This window comes from Haematobia irritans, chromosome 2 (assembly GCF_050003625.1).
Source record: "Haematobia irritans isolate KBUSLIRL chromosome 2, ASM5000362v1, whole genome shotgun sequence".
NCBI lineage: Eukaryota > Metazoa > Arthropoda > Insecta > Diptera > Muscidae > Haematobia > Haematobia irritans.
In genome coordinates this window covers 165,018,447-165,037,839 of record NC_134398.1, presented here as the reverse complement: position 1 = coordinate 165,037,839, position 19,393 = coordinate 165,018,447, and the positions used below count along the sequence as shown (strand labels likewise).

The 19,393-nt window shown below is 36.1% G+C and overlaps 1 long non-coding RNA gene across 1 annotated transcript; it reads left to right on the top strand.

The window, feature by feature from the left end:
* The first annotated feature begins 15,306 nt into the window (after positions 1-15,306).
* LOC142224340 (uncharacterized) lies at positions 15,307-16,132 on the top strand. Its single transcript, XR_012719123.1, has 2 exons — positions 15,307-15,841; positions 15,897-16,132. It is a non-coding gene; the product is annotated as an uncharacterized LOC142224340 (long non-coding RNA).
* The last annotated feature ends 3,261 nt before the right edge of the window (positions 16,133-19,393 follow it).

Here is a 19,393-nt window from a genome sequence, read left to right as displayed (position 1 = left end):
TTGTTAGAGACCATATACCAATATCATGTACCAAATTTCAGGCGGATCGGTTGAAATTTGCTTCTCTTTGAGGCTCCGGAACCCAAATCTGGGAATCGGTTTATACGGGCGCTATATATAATTATGGACCGATGTGGACCAATTTTTGCACGGTTGTTAGAGACCATATACCAACACCATGTACAAAATTTCAGCCGGATCAGATGCAATTTGCTTATCTTTGAGGCTTCGCAAGCCAAATTTGGAGATCGGTTTATATGGGATCTATATATAATTATGGACCTATGTGGACCAATTTTTGCATGGTTGTTAGAGACCATATACCAACACCGGGCACCAAATTTCAGCCGGATCGGATGAAATATGCTTCTCTTTGAGGCTCCGCAAGCCAAATTTGGGGATCGGTTTATATGGGGGCTGTATATAATTATGGACCGATGTGGACCAATTTTTGCGTGGTTATTAGAGACCATATACCAACACCATGTACCAAATTTCAGCCGGATCGGATGAAATATGCTTCTCTTAGAGGCTCCACAAGCCAAATCTGGGGATCGGTTTATATGGGGGCTATATATAATTAAGGACCGATATGGGCCAATTTTTGCATGGTTGTTAGAGACCATATACTAACATCATGTACCAAATTTCAGCCGGATCGGATGAAATATGCTTCTCTTTTAGGCTCCGCAAGCCAAATCTGGGGATCGGTTTATATGGGGGCTATATATAATTATGGACCGATGTGGACCAATTTTTGCGTGGTTATTAGAGACCATATACCAACACCATGTACCAAATTTCAGCCGGATCGGATGAAATATGCTTCTGTTAGAGGCTCCACAAACCAAATCTGAGGGTCCCTTTATATGGGGGCTATACGTAAAAGTGGACCGATATGGCCCATTTTCAATACCATCCGACCTACATCGATAGCAACTACTTGTGCGAAGTTTCAAGTCGATAGCTTGTTTCGTTCGGAAGTTAGCGTGAGTTCAACGGACGGACGGACGGACATGCTTAGGTCGACTCAGAATTTCACCACGACCCAGAATATATATACTTTATGGGGTGTTAGAGCAATATTTCGATGTGTTACAAACGGAATGACAAAGTTAATATACCCCCATCCTATAATGGAGGGTATAAAAAGAGAAAATCGTTAAATTAGTGTGGGTAATAAATACAAATTTGTAAAAATCGAGCAATATTCTTATGTAAGAGCTACAAGTACGTATAAGTACGATCGGCTAGTACATCAAAATTTGAAATTTGAGTAACATTGATTAATAAATAAGAGTACTATTGCCAAATTTGGGAAAATCGAGCGATGCATATATATGGAAGCTATATCTAAATCTGAACCAATTTGCATAATATTTTGCGGGTTTGATTAATACCACAAAAGGTTACCTTGTGCAAGATTCGAGTAAGATCAGTTAAGAAATGAGGCTTGTATGGTCAAACATAAGGTTATTAGGGGCGAATTTTTCAAAATCGGGTGATACATATATGGGAGCTATATCTACATCTGAACCGATTTCGATGAAATTTTGCACATATAGTTAGTACTATAGAAGACTGGATCTAGCCAATTTTTAGTAAGATCGGTTAATAAATAAGGGTTCTATGGCCAAATTTGGGAAAATCGGGCTATACATATATATGAAAGCTATATTTAAATCTGAACCGATTTCGATGAGTTTCTGCACATATAATTAGTGCTATAGAAGACTACATTTAGCCAAAATTGGGTAAGATCGGTTGATAAATAAGGGTTTTATGGCCAAATTTAGAAAAATCGGGCGGTACATATATATGGGAGCTATAGCTAAATCTGAACCGATTTCGATGATTTTTTGCACATATAGTTAGTGCTATCGAAGATTATATTTAGCCAACTTTGAGTAAGATCGGTTGATAAATAAAGGTTTTGTGGCCAAATTTGGGAAAATCGGGCGATACATATATATGAGAGCTATATCTAAATCTGAACCGATTTGGATGAAATTTTGCAGACTTCAAGGGCGATGGAAAAGATTACCCTTTGCCAAATTTGGTGACGATCCGTTTGAAAAAACACGCAACGTGACCCCATTTGTCGAGATCGGGCGATACATATATATGGGAGCTATATATAAATTTGATCCGATTTCTTCCAAATTCAATAGCGTTCGTCCTTGTGCCCAAAAAACTCCCTGTACCAAATTTCATCCAAATCGGTTAATAATTGCGACCGGAATCCTGTGAACAACAAATACATGGACAGACGGACGGACGGACACCAAGCGCTAGATCGACTCAGGATGTGATTCCGAGTCGATCGGTATATATTTTATGGGGTCTCAAATCAATATTTCTGGTAGGCACATTTTTTGGCCGATCAAACTTATTATACCCTGACCACTATGTGATTTAGGGTATAAAAAATTTAATGTTATTCTGATAATTTTAATTCACTAAATGTGAAAATGCTTCATATTAAAATCTTAATGGATCTAAGATTTTAATATCAAGCGAGAAAATAAATTACGACTATTTAAAAATTGCAACTAACTGGAGCACAGGTACTTATTCCATAGGGAAATATATACTCTCACAATCTTACTTATAGAGGGAAGTGAAAAAAATGATTGATACGAGTCTTCTGCTTTCAGTAACAAAACACATGCCCCTCTTTTTCGGATAACTGGTATTTCCTATGTGCTGGGGTATACATTGAGAGTGTGGGCTTGGAACATAGCTTAATTCTCTGAAATATGCATCAGCATATCAGTGGACAATTCTTGGTAATCTTTACTGGCGTAGATTCTATTGGTTGATACCTATCCGATTTGGAATGACGAGAAATGTACTCGACCTATTTTCCGCAGAAAGCATCAGCTATTAATGCTGTCTTTCCGTTTGGGATTTCATAGATTCTAAACTGGACTCCTCCAGAATATTGAGCTTTTCTTCTCGCTTATCAGTGTCTTAAATTCTCTAAATGTTATCACTCATGTCTGTCATATCTTCATATCCCCATAGTTCGAAAGAATGCCGGGTATCCGATCCGATGGAATGTATATTTTCTACGCTCTTGTTATTATTCTCGTCTATTAACCTAACATAATCGCAGATCGAGTAACTCTCTGGCAAGGATGGGATGTGGCGAAATTCCCTACCTTAATGAGAATTAGATGCCTATTCAGTGACTACTGAAGAATCTCCATGTCGCAGTTATGGCGGCAGAGACGGATCTTTATATTATTTGTATACTATTCCACTGACCGGCCAAGTGACAAGAGATCCTGGGGTTTTACAACTTTCGACAAAGCATTGACGTGGCACATAAAGCAACACGAAAAAACGTCCTTTATTATTAGCCTAAGATAAGACAGGACTGGTAGGAGAGATATTCACAAAACTGCACTTCAATAGAGTTTGATAATGTTGGGGAAAGCTCATGCATCATAAACATTTGATCAAATAAATAAATTGCAATTTGTGAAAACCCGGAACCACATTATGACTGTGTGAAAAATAATCTGTTTTGATTTATGTCACATATTTGCCAATTGTTACCATTAAGCCATACGGTAAGACTGGCAATACCAATTTCTCCAACTTAGCCTAATCTCAGCCAACATAACCTAATACATAGTGTTTTTCGGAAGTTTTCCAATGACCTAGTCATTTGCTTTTTTATTGTTCTTCTTTTCGATAAAAAAAAGCCCATTTCTTTTACAAGTTCGAATATTAATTGTAACGACCTCTTATACAAACAACACTTATGACCAAATGTTGTCACATATTTATCAACTAAATGAGGGTAATTTAAATGATTTATTACGGCATATTAAATCAGAATATAGGACAACTATAGCACAAGAGAAAATCAAAACAGTCATTCAATGACAATTGATAACATATTCGATGGAATAGCTTAAAGGTGTTCATTGGGATAAACTTTTAGATTATCGACCCCTCTGGACCACCTACATGAGATTGAGGCGGTGGAACGGAACGCACTACAAAAGCAAATGAACACATTTAGGTAATCAATAAGAGTACGGGGCAATGCGGTGACAAATACTCCACTTCAGAATAAATCTATTCCAATCAAATGTAATTTCGTGTCGTTTGGTAGAATATGCACGTGCTCCAACATTTATGTTGGAGTAGGTTTTGGTTTGGTGGCCCAAACAATGGAGTGATTGTTGGCTTGAACTAGTTTGATGCCCCTCTCTGTCTGGTCTTCAAGGCGCTCTATCCACGTGAGAAATAATTTATGGTGAAACATGTGTTGCCACAAATGTTAATTGGGATAGCTATTAACCAGAAAAGTTTTTTCATATGTTTAAGAGCTTTGTAGCCAAGGATGATACACGCAAAAAAAAAGTTTTTAATACAGCATATTTAGGATAAATATAAAAAAAAAACATTTAATGGTGAATATAATGGGTCTTTAGGATAGTCAAATTTGGTGAAAAGGAGTGACTGCTAATTATGGAAAACAAGTGTATATAGGTTTAATCTTATGTACGGAGGATTGTGTACAAAGTTTTACTAAAGACCGCCATCTAGGTATCATCAGTCCGTATAGTGTCTACGTTTGATAACACGCACAGATGATCAGTTTATATTAAGAAGGCGTCTATAAATAATTATGAACCGATATGAAACAATTTAAATTAGAGACCAAATTTCAACCGGATCGGATGAAATTTGTTCTTCCATAAGGCTCCAGCTATGTAACTAAGAATGAAAGAATCCGTTGAAATCGTCATTTTAGAGGCTCCGGAAGTCAAATATGAAGGTCAGGCACTATACCCCAGAAAAAAAAGCGTCGCCAAAAAAGTAATGAAAATGTTCTTTTTGGATCAGGAAGGGGTGCAAAATTGTCGCAGAAGCGATGAATTTAACATGGGATTGTCATAGGACGGAAGTCCTCCATTTCAACAGCCGATGCACTAAATTTGCATCACTTCTTTAGGTGTGATCCGAATTCAATGTTTTGGATGTAAATTAAAAAATTCTGTGATATTTTTCAAATAAATAATTTTTATAATTTTTTATAATTTTTAAGGGATTCTAACGCTTGTCGGAAACGTTAGACCTTAAATATTTTCAAAAATTCACAATTTTCTCAGATTGGATTTAGTATTTTTGTCGACAAATTTGAAATGATTTGTACCATTTTATGAATTCTTACTCTGTTTTTAACCTCTTTGAAACAAAAAAAGTTAAAATTACCCATTAAAAGTATGAAAAAATCAAGTTATAAAAAATTGAATTAAAAGAACTTCGTAGGTAGTTAAAATAAAGAACATCATTGGGAGTGCATCTTCTGGAAGTGCTTTTAAAGTTGTGCATTTTGAAGAACTTCCAAATTTTTTCGCTGGGACCTAAAAATGATCCGATATGGCATCCAGCAAAAGCAAACTTCAGGTGGATGGACAACGCTTGATCAACTCAGAATTTCACCACGACCCAGAATATGTTATATTGAATTTATGTGGTCAGAAACCAATATTTCGATGTGTTACAAACCCCCAAAATGAAACGACAATATTAGTCGTTTTCCTCTTTTCCACCTTTCTTTCTGAGTGCTTCATCCTCCACCGTTTTAATAGTGCCTGGTATCATTTGCACACGGTAACCTCCTCCTTCAGATGCATTTAGCATACAATTATTCACTGCTAGGCATTTTTTTGTAACATCGTCCGTTTCTTAGATGTTTTTATGCCGTAGTCTTGTTCTCCTCTTCGTTCTTCTTCGTCGTTGATCTATCGTGGCAGTATAAATAACTCTCCGTTATTGTTTCTTCGCTCTCCTATCGTACTTTTGTTCTCGTTTCTTATTTCTCCTTTTCGTTATCGCTATCATCTTCGTTATCGTCTTCGTTGTCGGTTTCGTTATCGGCTTCGTAACCGTCTTCGCTATCTTCTTCGGAATCGTCTTCGTTGTCTTCTATTTGACTTTTTCCTCTCTCGTTTGTCCACGGAGTTTCTTCGTAGAGGGATTGTTTTCTGCTTCATTCTACTCTTTGATGTAGAACACCTTTCGCTGGTTCATTCTTTCTTACGAACGGTTCGAAGGACCAAAAAATCAATAAAATGCCTCCGCTTTGGTCGAGGTTGATGAACACACTGATGTTATTTTTCTTACTTGCTATCTTACAAAATATTTCTTAACCTAGTCCCACACTACTTTCTCTTATCATGCCATAAAACTAACATGAAAACATATACCCTGGAAATTCCGTACATTCAACTCTAGGTAGCACTAATTATCGTTCCGTATACACAAAATCGTACACACATGGAAAAACAATCATTTAAATCAAGGAAGTTAGAGATGTTCACCCAATATCTAAAAGTCTACCTGCTATGGACACATTTGCCTTAAGTACAGATAGCACCATGTGTTTGCTTACGATAAATGATGAGTTAGTACCCTCCATCCTATGTTAGAGGTATAAAAATTGATAGTTATGGACCGTTGTTATTTCAGACACACTTAAGCTATTGAGTCCATTGTGATACCACAAGTGGTGAACCTCTCTCTTATCAATGAACGCTGCCGATTCTATGTTTAGCTAAATGACAAGAGACCTCCTTTATAATGAAACCACTTAGAAAAACTTGAGAACTCTCAAAAATGTTGAAAAACTTTTTAGTGTTTGGCCGGTGGCTCCCAGAGAAAAATCGAAAATATCATAAATTAGATACACTCAAAGAAAGTTTACTTAGATCCAAAGATTTTGACCTTTCTTGTGTGATTGAGTAGAAACTTCTACTAAAGACTGTCATTCACAATCGAATTACTTGGGTTGTGGTAATATTAACCGATGGCAAGGTATCTTAAAACTTCTTAACACCGTCTTTTAAATTGCAACATAGACCATACAAAACAAGTATATAGGGCCGTAAGTTCGACCAGGCCGAATCTTATGTATAGGTGTCGAAAAAAAATCTGGGGATCGGTTTATATGGGGGCTATATACAATTGTGAATTGATATGGACCAATTTTTGTTTGGTTGGGGGTCGGTTTCTCTGGGGGCTATATATAACTATAGACCGATATGGAACAATTTTGGCATGGTTGGTCGCGGCCATACCCTTGCACAACTGGATCAGATGAAATTTTCTCTTCCAGGAGGCTCCGGAGGTCAAATCTGGGGATCGGTTTATATGGGGCCTATATATAATTATGGACCGATATGAAGCAATTTTTGCATAGTTGTGAGAGACTATATACTTACATGACGCACCAAATTTCAACCGGATCGAATGAAATTTGCTCCACCAAGAGTCTCCGGAGTTCAAATCTTTGGATCCGTTTATATGGGGCCTATATATAATAACAGACCGATTTGGACCATTTTCTTCATGGGTATTAGAGGCTATATATCAACACCACGTACCATATTTCAACCGCATCGGGTGAAACTTACTCCTCTAAGAGTCTTCGGAGGTCAAATCTGGGGATCGGTTTATATGGGGACTATATATAGTAATAATGGACCTATATGGACCAACTTTAGTGTGGATGGTAAAGACCATATACTAACACCACTTACCAAATTTCAACCGTATCGGATAAAATTTACTCCTCCAAGTGGATCCGCAAGCAAAATATGGGGATCGGTTTATATGAGGGCTATATATAATTATGGACCTATATGGATCAAATTTGGCGTGAATGTTAGAGACCATATACCTACACCGAATTTCAACCGTATCGGATGAAATTTGCTTCTCTAAGAGGCTCCGCAAATCAACTACTTGTGCCAAGTTTCACGTCGATAGCTTGTTTCGTTCGGAAGTCAGCGTGATTTCCGCAGACGGACGGACAGACGGATGGACATTGCTAAATCGACTCAGAATTTCAACCAAGACCCAGAATATATATACTTCATTGGGTCTTAGACCAATATTTCGATGTGTTACAAACGGAATGACAAAGTTAATATATCTTATGGTGGAGGGTATAAAAACACTTTAAAACAAAGAAGCAAAATCCTGAAAATAAGTCTTAGCCTATATTTGAAGCTTATTTATCTTAAATTTAAAGATTCAATATATCAGTTAATTTAAAGACGATTCCTTTAAATTAAAAATTTTAACTTTATAGAATCTGTTTGGTGAAATCAAAGTTTGACATCAATATATATATATCTTTTTTGTAGGAATTTGTTGTTTTGTTTTCAAATTTTCCTAATTTTGTATCACTAATATAGAAGGCTATGAGTTAAGATTGAAATGTCAAATTTTGTTTGTACCTTTGAGTTCTAAGAAAGTAGTAGTCTACGTTTTAAGTGATCCCTCATCTAGATTCATTTTGGGAGCCACCGTGGTGCAATGGTTAGCATGCCCGCCTTGCATACACAAGGTCGTGGGTTCGATTCCTGCTTCGACCGAACACCAAAAAGTTTTTCAGCGGTGGATTATCCCACCTCAGTAATGCTGGTGACATTTCTGAGGGTTTCAAAGCTTCTCTAAGTGGTTTCACTGCAATGTGGAACGCCGTTCGGACTCGGCTATAAAAAGGAGGTCCCTTGTCATTGAGCTTAACATGGAATCGGGCATCACTCAGTGATAAGAGAGAAGTTCACCAATGTGGTATCACAATGGACTGAATGGTCTAAGTGAGCCTGATACATCGGGCTGCCACCTAACCTAACCTAACCCAACCAAACCATAGCCCCCATATAAACGGAACCCCATATTTAGCTTGTGGAGTCTCTAAAAGAAGCATATTTCATCGGATCTGGCTGAAATTTTGTACATGGTGTTGGTATATGGTCTCTAAAACCCATGCAAAAATTGGTCCACATCGGTACATAATTATATATAACCCCCCATATAAACAGATCCCCAGATTTGGCTTGCGGTTATTATGAAAAAATGTTCCTTCGAAAGATATGATTTATTACTTTATTTTAGAAGTTGATTTATTATCTTAATATTCTAATAACGACAATTTATATGTACGTATGAATTGTATTGAATTATAAAAGTGTTTACGTTTTAAATATTTTTTAAATCTATTTGTACCAAAAAGATGATACTTATACGAAAAGGGAGAACTTACCCACAACTGAATGTGATAGTATGTGATGGTATGACCTAAAAAGAGAAATAAAATTTTTAAAGAATTTTGACCTATATAGAAAATTTAGGTAAAATTTTATTTTTAAGGTGGGTATTAAGTTCGAGTTTATCCGCTAAAAACGTCATTTTTTCACGATTACTTTTCTTTAATAATCCATTTTAAGGAATACAAACTTTGTGAAAATTTGCTTTGGGCTTTTCCCCATCAAGTTATAATAAAATTTGCATCAAATGTGTATAATTTCATGCATTTTTCTTACTGATTTAGTTTTCACTTTAGCGATTTTAGCGGCTAAACTCGAACTTAATACTCACCTTTCGAGAAAAAATGTTCAGAATTTCATTTATATTGACTTTCTTTTCTACAGGAAGTTTTCTCAATTCTATAGGAATTTTTATCAAATTTTTATTATTTTTTTTTTGTCAAAAATCTATTTCCATAGAAAATTTCGTCAAAATTTTATTTTCATAGAAACTTTTGTCAAAGTTTTATTTCTATAGAAAATTTAGTCAAAATGTAATTTTTATTGAAAAATTTTATTTCGATACAAAATTTTGTCAAAATTTTATTTCTATAGAAAATTTTATAAAAATTTTATTTCTATAGAAAATTTGGTTAATTTTTTGCTGGAAATTTCGTAAAAATTTTAATTCTATAGAAAATTTTGGTCAAAATGTTATTTCTATAGAAAATTTTGTCAAAATTTTATTGCTATAGAAAATATTGTCAAAATTTTATTTCTATAGAAAATATTGTCAAAATTTTATTTCTATAGAAAAATTTGTCAATATTTTATTTCTATAGAAAATTGTGTCCGTCCGTCCGTCCGTCTGTTGATATCACGCTAACTTCCGAACGAAACAAGCTATCGACTTGAAACTTGGCACAATTAGTTGTTATTAATGTAGGTCAGATGGTATTGCAAATGGGCCATATCGGTTCACTTTTACGTATAGACCCCATATAAACGGACTCCCAGATTTAGCTTGCGGAGCCTCTAAGAGAAGCATATTTCATCCGATCTGGCTGAAATTTGGTACATGGTGTTGGTATATGGTCTCTAAGGAGGAGTAGGAGGGGGAATGTTAAGGATGGCGGTGTTCTCAGAATTTGTATTAGATTGAATTGTATATTCCGCAATGATTAGTTTTAATGTTTTTGGTGATCATCGTTTAGAAAAATTCTTGGTAAAATGGACGGCGAAAGATTGCTAACATATGGGAAGAAAAGCCTATAAAATCTAGTGGTGAGACCGAGGAATGGTCAAGAATTGTTTCTAATTGATTTCAGCGGTGGACTATCACACCTCAGTAATGCTGGTGATATTTCTGTGTGTTTCAAAGCTTCTCTAAGTGGTTTCACTGCAATGTGGAACGCCCTTCGGACCCGGCTATAAAAAGGAGGTCCCTTGTCATCACAATGGACTGAACAGTCTAAGTGAGCCTGAAACATAAGTGAGCCTAACCTAACCTAGATTCATTTTTTACCATGCAGATTGTTATTATAATATTCCATTACTTCCCGAATAATGTCTTTATAGAAACCTAGTTTTTGGCTTGGAATAAATTCCAAACTCCTAAAGTGAAGGTCAACATTTCTCGATGTGATTAAACGGATTTTGTGTATGTTTTCCATTCACATGAAATTGTGAGCCGGGAACTACGATATGCTTCACGGATAGTTCTTCTAACTTTTCGCGTATATTGGCGTCCAGGCCATACTATCAACTCCTACTTTCAACAAAATCTTTCTTTGAGTGTAATCACATAACCCATGAAAACTCAGCGATTTCTGATGTTTATGTATGAGTTTTGAATTCATATTCGCCTCGTATGTACTCGTATATCTGGGTGGTTACCTTTTGTTTCTGACATCTATGTAAACAATAAATTTGATACATTTATTAAAAATCAATAAAACTTTTGTGTTTTATGAAACGAAGTTGGAATATATTGGTCATTATGTCAAGTATCCCATGGCTTTATTGAGTAATGGTGATTTCAGTTTTAGTTTGTCGTTATTCTAGATGCCAACTGAAATAGAATATATAAATGTCAAAATAAATGTTTATGATTTAGAACAAATTGATCAATAACTTGTACTGGCATATACATAAATGCATACGACAGTTCTTTAAGATATTGAAAAACACGGCACGTGTATATAAAATACAGTGTGTTTGATATGTATTGCAACCAACATCATTTCTAAACCGATTGTTTGACAGCTGACGGATTTATTCCTTTCAATATTCATTTTTCTGTTAAGAAGCTTACAAAAACATCTTGATCTACTACAATCAGATATAAAGTTTCTCATGGTGGAATTCAAGCGTGATGTTGCGCTACGTCAAGAAAGTGGACAAAAAACAAGTAAATACAGTTCTAAGTTTAGCCAGGCGGTATCTTAAATACTCACCACCATGAATCAAACAATATAATTGTTGCCTTTGAAAACTCTTCGTCGGGTTACTTCAAAATAACAGGTTGGCTTATAAGTCCCCGGTCTGACACATAGATGGTATTAAATGCATATTATTTTTTATAGTACCAACCTTCAAATGATTCGTGTCAAAATTTGACGTCTGTAAGTCAATTAGTTTGTGAGATAGAGCGTCTTTTGTGAAGCAACTTTTGTTATTGTGAAAAAAATAAAAAAAAGGGAATTTCGTGTTTTAAAAATACTGTTTTCTGAAGGGAAAAATACGGTGGAAGCAAAAACTTGGCTTGATAATGAGTTTCCGGACTCTGCCCCAGGGAAATCAACAATAATTGATTGGTGTGCAAAATTCAACCGTGGTGAAATGAGCACGGAGGACGGTGAACGCAGTGGACGCCCGAAAGAGGTGGTTACCGACGAAAACATCAAAAAATCCACAAAATGATTTTGAATGACCATAAAATGAAGTTGATCGAGATAGCAGAGGCCTTAAAGATATCAAAGGAACGTGTTGGTCATATCATTCATCAATATTTGGATATGCGGAAGATCTGTGCAAAATTGGTGCTGCACGAGCTCATATTTGACCAAAAACAACGTGGTGATGATTCTGAGCGGTGTTTGCAGTTGTTAACTCGTAATACGCCCGAGTTTTTCCGTCGATATGTGACAATGGTTGAAATATGGCTTCATCACTAACATACACTCCTGAGTCCAATCGGCAGTCGGCTGAGTGGACAGCGACCGGTGAACCGTCTCCGAAGCGTGGAAAGACTCAAAAGTCCACTGGCAAAGTAAGTTTTTGGGATGCGCATGGAATAATTTTTATCGATTATCTTGAGAAGGGAAAAACCATCAACAGTGTCTATTATACGGCGTTATTGGAGCGTTTGAAGGTCGAAATCGCGGCAAAATGGCCCCATATGAAGAAGAAAAAAGTGTTGTTCCACCAAGACAACGCACCGTGTCATTGAAAACGATGGCAAAAATTCATGAATTGCTTCCCCACCCCCCGTATTCTCCAGATCTGCCCCCCAGCGACTTTTTCTTGTTCTCAAACCTCAAAAGGATGCTCGCAGGGAAAAAAATTTGGCTGCAATGAAGAGGTGATCGCCGAAACTGAGGCCTATTTTGAGGCAAAACCGAAGGAGTACTACCAAAATGGTATCAAAAAAATGGAAGGTCGTTATAATCGTTGTATCGCTCTTAAAGGGAACTATGTTGAATAATAACAAGTATATACGGCCGTAAGTTCGGCCAGGCCGAAGCTTATGTACCCTCCACCAGTCTACTGAAGACTGCCATCCACAATCGAATTACTTGGCTTGCGGTAACACTTGTCGATGGCAAGGTATCTTAAAACACCATAATATATACCACATAGTCCATACGTGATATATATTAAACTAAAAAAGGCCGATTAAATACGTTTATAATTAAGTTTAAAGTTTCTATAGAAATACAATTTTGACAACATTTTCTATAAAAGTAAAATTTGGAAAAAATTTTCTATAGAAATAAAATTTGGAAAAAAAAACTTTCTATAGAAATAAAATTTTGACAAAATTTTCTTTAGAAATAAAATTTTGACAAAATTTTCTATAGAAATAAAATTTTGACAAAATTTTCTATAGAAATAACATTTTGACAATGTTTTCTATAAAAATAAAATTTTGGTAGATTATTTTTGGCTTGAGTGGCAACCATGAATATGAAGCGATATGGACCAATTTTTGTGTGATTGGGGATCGGCTATATATAACTATAGACCGATGTGGACCAATTTTGGCATGTATATTAGCGGCCTCATACTAACACCACGTTGCAAATTTCAACCGGATCGGATGAATTTTGCTCCTCCAAGAGGCTCCGGAGATCAAATCTGGGGAACGGTTTATATGGGCCTATATATAATTATGGACCGATATGGACCAATTCTTGCGTGTTTGTTAGAGACCACATTCTAACACTATGTTCCAAATTTCAACAGGATCGGGTGAATTTTGCTCCTCTAAGAGGCTCCGGAGGACAAATCTGGGAATCGATTTATATGGGGGCTATATATAATTATGGACCGATATGGACCAATTTTTGCATGGTCATAAGAGAACATATACCAACACCATGTACTAAATTTCAGCCGGATCGGATGAAATTTTCGTTTCTTAGAGGCTCCGCAAGCCAAATCGGGGGATCGGTTTATATGGGGGCTATATATAATTATGAATCGATGTAGACCAATTTTTCCATGGTTGTTAGAGACCATATATTAACACCATCTACCAAATTTCAGCGGGATCGGATGAAATTTGCTTTTCTTAGAGCAATCGCAAGCCAAATTTGGGGGTCCGTTTATATGGGGACTATACGTAAAAGTGGACCGATATGGCCCATTTGCAATACCATCCGACCTACATCAATAACTACTACTTGCGCCAAGAATTTCACCACGACCCAGAATATATTCCACGTTCCAAATTTGAACCCGGATCCGGTTCAAATTTGGAACGTGGTGTTAGTATATGACCGCTAACAACCATACCAAAATTAGTCCATATCGGTTTATAGTTATATAACCGATCCCCAATCACACAAAAATTGGTCCATAAAGGTTCATAATCATGGTTGCCACTCGAGCCACAAAAATAATCTACCAAAATTTTATTTGTATAGATAATTTTGTCAACATTTTATTTCTATTGAAAATTTTGCTAAAATTTTATTTCTATAGAAAATTTTGTTAAAATTTTATTTCCAAAAAAAACAAAATTGTTAAAATTTCATTTCTATAGAAAATTTTGTCAAAACTTTATTTCTATAGAGAATTTTGTCAATTTTTTTTTATAAAAAATTATTTAAAATTTTATTTCTATAGAAAATTTTGTTAAACTGAATTATATACGTATTTAATCGGTCTTTTTTAATTTAATATATACCACGTATGGACTTACTTACAAATTAGAAGACGGTGCCAGGAGCTTTTAAGATACCTTGCCATCGGCAAGCGTTACCGCAACTCAAGTAATTCGATTGTGGATGACAGTCTTTAGTACAAGTTTCTATGCAATCCATGGTGGAGGGTACATAAGCTTCGGCCTGGCCGAACTTACTGCCGTATATACTTGTTTTTTATTTATTTAAGCAAATACATATATGATGCTTAACTTATACTACAACTAGTCTCTATTATGAAGAAGTAACTAACCAGTAGTTTATTTATTAACAATCAAGAGACTTAAAGGAATTACAATATCCTAAGACTAAACTAGGACAATTATTGTTGTAAAAATTTTATTTTGAATTGAGGCTTTCATATATTAAAGCGAGTTATTAAATCATGTGGTTTGAAGCGGCACAATCTTCTAGGTTGATTGGAAGTTTGTAGTAAATTACAAATATGGTATTAAATTCAAGCAACACGCCAACATTGGTTCAAGACTAATTTCAAAGACTTTTCTAATCTTCGCATCCGGATCGTATGGCCCACAGAAAGTTAACATCTGTATACCCATAAATGGCAAATAAAAATCCATGTGGGTGGTGACATCATTTTCTATTGAAACAATTCAAACCTTTATCAACCAAAAATGATAATACAAACAGCACCATTAAACGATTTTATGGAAATGACTACGGTAACGATCGTGTGTGATGTTGCATAAAATAGTTGAAGTTAACATTTTATGGCATCTAATATACAATCCAAACAAGCAGACGGTACAAAACTCTTTTACATGATCATTTTGTAAAAGAGCCTGTGCATCAATGCTAATTTTTGTGTGGAAAAATCACATAACTTGTGATGAGCCATGAGGAGGAGTAGGAGGGGGAGGGTTAAGAGTGGTGGTGTTCTCAGAATTTGTATTAGATTGAATTGTATATTCCGCAATGATTAGCTTTAATGTTTTTGGTGATCATCGTTTGGAAAAATTCTTGGTAAAATTGAAGGCGGAAGATTGCTAACATATGGGTAGAAAAGCCTATAAAATCTAGTGGTGAGACCGAGGAATGGGTCAAGAATTGTTTCTAATTGATTTCAATGGTGGACTATCACACCTCAGTAATGCTGGTGATATTTCTGTTTGTGTTCGGTAGCTTCTCTAAGTGGTTTCACTGCAATGTGGAACGCCGTTCGGACTCGGCTATAAAAAGGAGGTCCCTTGCCATTGAGCTTAACATAGAATCGGGCAGCACTCAGTGATAAGAGAGAAATTCACCATTGTGGTATGACGATGGACTGAATAGTCTAAGTGAGCCTGAAATATCGGGCTATGGCAAATGTGGAAAAATAGAGCGATGCATGTATGTATATGGAAGCTATATCTAAATCTAAACCAATTTGTATAATATTTTGCAGGTTTCGTTGGTACCACAAAAGTTTACCTTGTGCAAAATTTGAGTAAGACCAGATAAGAAATGTGTCCTCTACGGTCAAATATAAGGCTATTAGGAGCACATTTTCAAAATCATGCGATACATATATATGGGAGCTATATCTAAATATGGACCGCTTTCGATGAAATTTTGCACATATAGTTAGTTCTATATATGACTGGATCTAGCCAACTTTGAATAAAATCGGTTAATAAATAAGGGCTTTATTACCAAATTTGGGAAATTCGGGCTATACATATATAAATGGGAGCTATATCTAAATCTGAACCGATTTCGATGAAATTTTGCACTGACATTCGATTGATTGGTAGTCAAAATGTAAAAAGGCAAGAAATTTAAAAACAATTTCATCAATTTAAAAAAAAATTCTGAATTATTACAGTCAAGTTGACCTTAGTTCAAAAACATGGACATGAAATCTTTGGCCTCACGACAATATTTTCTTCAGTGTAACAGGTTGGCTGCTAAGTCCTCGGTCTAACAAAGAAAAACAATTTTTTTTTGTAAAAATTCGTTTTTATACCCTCCACCATAGGATGGGGGCATATTAACTTTGTCATTCCGTTTGTAGCACATCGAAATACTGCTCTCAGACCCCATAAAGTATATATATTCTGGGTCGTGGTGAAATTCTGAGTCGATCTGAGCATGTCCGTCCGTCCGTCTGTTGAAATCACGATAACATCCGAACGAAACAAGCTATCGACTTGAAACTTGGCAGAAGTAGTTGTTATTGATGTAGGTCGGACGGTATTGAAAATGGGACATATCGGTCCACTTTTACGTATAGGCCCCATATAAACGGACCCCCAAATTTGGCTTGCGATTGCTCTAAGAGAAGCAAATTTCATCCAATCCGGCTGAAATTTGGAACATGGTGTTGGTATATGGTCTCTAACAATCATGCAAAAATTGGTAAATATCGGTCCATAATTATATACAGCCCCCATATAAACCGATCCCCCGATTTGGCTTGCGGAGCCTCTAAGAGAACAAAATTTCCTCCGATCCGGCTGAAATTTGGTACATGGTGTTAGTATATGGTCTCTAACAACCACGTAAAAATTGGTCCACATCGGTCCATAATTATATATAGCCCCCATATAAACCGATCCCCCGATTTGGCTTGCGGAGCTTCTAAGAGAAGCAAATTTCATCCGATCCGGCTGAAATTTGGTACATGGTGTTGGTATATGTTCTCTAATGACCATGCAAAAATTGGTCCACATCGGCCCATAATTATATATAGCCCCCATATAAACCGATCCCCAGATTTGTCCTCCGGAGCCTCTTGGAGAGCAAAATTCATCCGATCCGGTTGAAATTTGGAACGTGGTGTTAGAATGTGGTCTGCAACAAACACGCAAGAATTGGTAAATATCGGTCCATAATTATATATAGCCCCATATAAACCGTTCCTCAGATTTGATCCCTGGAGCCTCTTAGAGGAGCAAAATTCATTCGATCCAGTTGAAATTTGCAACGTGGTGTTAGTATAAGGCCGCTAACAACCATGCCAAAATTGGTCCATATCGGTCAATAGTTATATATAGGCGATCCCCAATCACACAAAAATTGGTCATTATCGGTTCATAATCATGGTTGCCACTCGAGCCAAAAATAATCTACCAAAATTTTATTTTTATAGAAAACATTGTCAAAATGTTATTTCGATAGAAAATTTTGTAAAAATTTTATTTCTATATAAAATTTTATCCAAATTTTATTTCTATAGAAAATTTTTTCCAAATTTTACTTCTATAGAAAATGTTGTCAAAATTTTATTTTGTCAAAATTTTATTTCTATAGAAACTTTAAACTTAATTATATACATATTTAATCGGCCTTTTTTAGATTAATATACACCACGTATGGGCTATGTTGCATATATTACGGTGTTAGGAAGTTTTAAGATACCTTGCCATCGGCAAGTGTTACCGCAACCCAAGTAATTCGATTGTGGATGACAGTCTTCAGTAGAAGTTTCTACGTAATCCATGGTGGAGGGTACATAAGCTTCGGCCTGGCCGAACTTACTGCCGTATATACTTGTTATTATTCAACATATAACGACCTTCCAATTTTTTGATACCATTTTGGTAGCACTCCTTCGGTTTTGCCTCAAAATAGGCCTTGGTTTCGGCGATCACCTCTTCATTGCAGCCAAATTTTTTCCCTGCGAGCTTCCGTTTGAGGTCTGAGAAAAAGTCGCTGGGGGCCAGATCTAGAGAATATGGTGGGTGGGGAAGCAATTCGAAGCCCAATTCATGAAAAAACTCGGGTGTATTACGAGTTAACAGCTGCAAACACCGCTCAGAATCATCAACACGTTGTTGTTTTTGGTCAAATGTGAGCTCGCGCGGCACCCATTTTGCACAGAGCTTCCGCATATCCAAATATTCATGAATGATATGACCAACACGTTCCTTTGATATCTTTAAGGCCTCTGCTATCTCGATCAACTTCATTTTACGGTCATTCAAAATCATTTTGTGGATTTTTTTTATGTTTTCGTCGGTAACCACCTCTTTCGGGCGTCCACTGCGTTCACCCGTCCTCCGTGTTCATTTCACCACGCTTGAATTTTGCATACCAATCAATTATTGTTGATTTCCCTGAGGCAGAGTCCGGAAACTCATTAGCAAGCCAAGTTTTTACTTCCACCGTATTTTTCCCCTTTAGAAAACAGTATTTTATCAAAACACGAAATTCCTTTCTTTCCATTTTTTTCACAATAACAAAAGTTGCTTCACAAAAGACGCTCTATCTCACAAACTAATTGACTTACAGACGTCAAATTTTCACACGAATCATTTGAAGGTTGGTACTATATAAAAATAATATGCATTTAATACTAGCGACGCCATCTATGTGCCAGACCGGGGACTTATCAGCCAACCTGTTAGATATGATTCATATAAAACCTTTCTATAAACCGATTCCCAAATTTTACTTTTGAAGTCTCATGGAGGAATAAATATCAGATCCATGGGTTAGGAACCATAAAACCAACCGTTGTGTTTACTTGTTTTTCTATACCTCCCTCGCATTTGATGGTCTTTTGAATAGAATCATTGATTCCAAGATGTGTGGTAATAAAATTCTTTATGTTTTGAGATGTTTGATTCATAGCCTATAAAAAAAGGAAATCCATTTGGCGCCAAATGAATTTTTTTCGTCGTTTCTCATCTTAGAAGCAAATAGAATTTTAATTGGCATCTTGTGGTCAATGCACTTCTTGCACTTGGTTACTGGTCTTACACTCCAAAAGAATGTCGATAAAAGTAATTTGTCATTGGTGTTTGGTGGTTTCAGTCTTTTCCGATGCAGTGAAAACCTGATAGTTGACAAAATTGATCGGTTTCTATAACCAATGTCCACGAAATTGATAATTGCCCTGTTAATATCGAGCCTACTCAAATTACTGACTATATTTGCTGCATAGAATGAGTCATTGCT